Source organism: Apium graveolens, chromosome 9 (genome assembly GCF_009905375.1).
Source record: "Apium graveolens cultivar Ventura chromosome 9, ASM990537v1, whole genome shotgun sequence".
In the NCBI taxonomy this organism is placed as follows: domain Eukaryota; kingdom Viridiplantae; phylum Streptophyta; class Magnoliopsida; order Apiales; family Apiaceae; genus Apium; species Apium graveolens.
Genome location: NC_133655.1, coordinates 265006286 through 265008356, shown reverse-complemented (window position 1 = coordinate 265008356; position 2071 = coordinate 265006286). Strand labels below are relative to the sequence as shown.

At 32.7% G+C, this 2071-nt stretch overlaps 1 long non-coding RNA gene across 1 annotated transcript; it reads right to left on the bottom strand.

Annotated features, from left to right (window-relative positions):
* Positions 1-666, bottom strand: LOC141683783 (uncharacterized). The gene is made up of 3 exons (XR_012560445.1): positions 556-666; positions 319-427; positions 1-102 (listed from the first exon to the last, which is right to left on the bottom strand). It is a non-coding gene; the product is annotated as an uncharacterized LOC141683783 (long non-coding RNA).
* Positions 667-2071: the final 1405 nt, after the last annotated feature.

Below are 2071 nucleotides of genomic sequence, written 5' to 3'. Positions count from 1 at the left end.
CGTGCCTACAAAACTTCATCTACATCCAAATTGGTGGATTTCTTTTTCTTTCTCTTTTTACCAAATTACTCCCATCTGCTTCAGTCACATCCTCCTCTGCACCTGCAACATGAAATCATCCAGGGTAAAGCATCACAACAATCACAAGTACAAGAACATTAAATATCAAGGGATTCAAGTCACGTATACACATAAAATAATGTAAATAAGATATGCTATAAAGTATAGAGTAGATTTAAAAGATAAAAGAATCTTCCAAAACCAAAAGTACGCTTCAAAACAGCTTCAAAACATGTTCAGACTAAAATAAAAACACACCATCTCATATAAAAGAGACATTTTCTAGTAACTCTGAATCTGCTTTGGAAGTAATGATCAACTCTTGAGTCTCGTCCAAAATAACGTGGGGGTTGTGTACTTGGAACATCTACGAATAGCCAAATTACCATTATTTAACTGAAAACCATCAATTATGCATGGTGAAAAACAAATTAAACAATAAGAAACTAAAAAATAAAGGTATTGTACATCACCAATGTAATCACTTATCATTACCCTAATAGTAAGCTTATCTGTGAGACTAGCAGATCAAGTGATAACAGTGCATCTAGAACTCCCAAGGTATGCACCACCCATCGAAGTGTCATTCATTTTTGAATTAGCAGCCTGACAATTAGCAAAATATGCTTCATATTCAACCATGTTAATGACCTACAGTATAATATTTTAAAAACACTAACCTATCTGCAGAAGAGAAACATAAATAATACATTCAATATGTACAACCCTACCACACTAAATAGGCCTTTTGGTTGTTGGATCCAAGATAATAAGTATAGTAAATAGGCCTTGATGATACAACAGTTTGGTAACACAATAAAATCTAGAGGCAAATAGTGATGCATTTAAAGTAAAAATAACACAGAAAGGAAAGACACTAACACACTCCATTTATCGAGGCATTTCTTGATATCCTTATGACCCTCTGCATGTAATAAGATAGAAAAAGGAACCAAATGTGACTTTAGTAAGCAACCTGTGCCAGCAAGACAATCTTGCAAATATAATACATTAAAATTTAACTTGTCACAAAGCGATTTTGTAAAACAAAACCAACCCCATTCTATCAAATCTTCAGGACATTGATCACTCTCCAAACTAACTCATAAAAATATAATCCATGACATTAAACATAAGTCACCAAAAGGGATTATTCATCATCCATAAAAATTTAGCTAAAAAATTAAAATTAAGGTGTTAGCATATCAAACTTAGAGCCTGCCACACCAAACAGAAGTTTATTATAAGTATAGTTAAAGGAATGAGTTGCTGTCATTTGGATACCTAACTAAAAGGATGGTAAATTGAACCAAAAAATAATTGCAATCTTTGCTAAAAGAGGCATGGGAGCAAATCAAGATATAAAGCAAAAGGTTGGAAGAAAGATATTGTACTATCATTTATAATAAACAGGGCTATAATAGATCTATGATCCACATGATCGCTTAATCTGAAACAGAGTGTAAAAAATTTCAACTATTTTAAAAACATGTTACATAAAAGACTACAACTGATGCAAAAGATAATACCCTATATCTTACAAAGAGTATTAATTGTAGTTATCTTGTTAAGAAGCAATAATAAACAGGGGTGTTCAGGTAAGGAGTCGGTGTTAGGTTAATAAAATTGAACTAAAAAGCAGTTGCAAACCTACTAAATGGGTCTGGGAGAATCTATCGTAAAAGTAAATATACATATTAAGATGCCCAATTAACCTGCAGTATACAAACTATATCTGTCGCCGAAAATATGGTTCTGATACATGGAGTATAATCAAGTAAGTTGCTATGATTAGTGAAATCAAATAAAGGAAAGTAAAAAGCTATATACAAGGAGCTCACTGAGAATAGTCTCGGATAGTCAAGCCATGAAATTCACACTTTGGAAACATCCACCAGCTACCTGTCAAAACAGGGAAATCGTATAAATGCATATTCTAGTTCTAAGACAAACCATTATAGACTAAAATTCTACAAATAGTGCATCCCAGATGTATACCCTAGTGAACCAT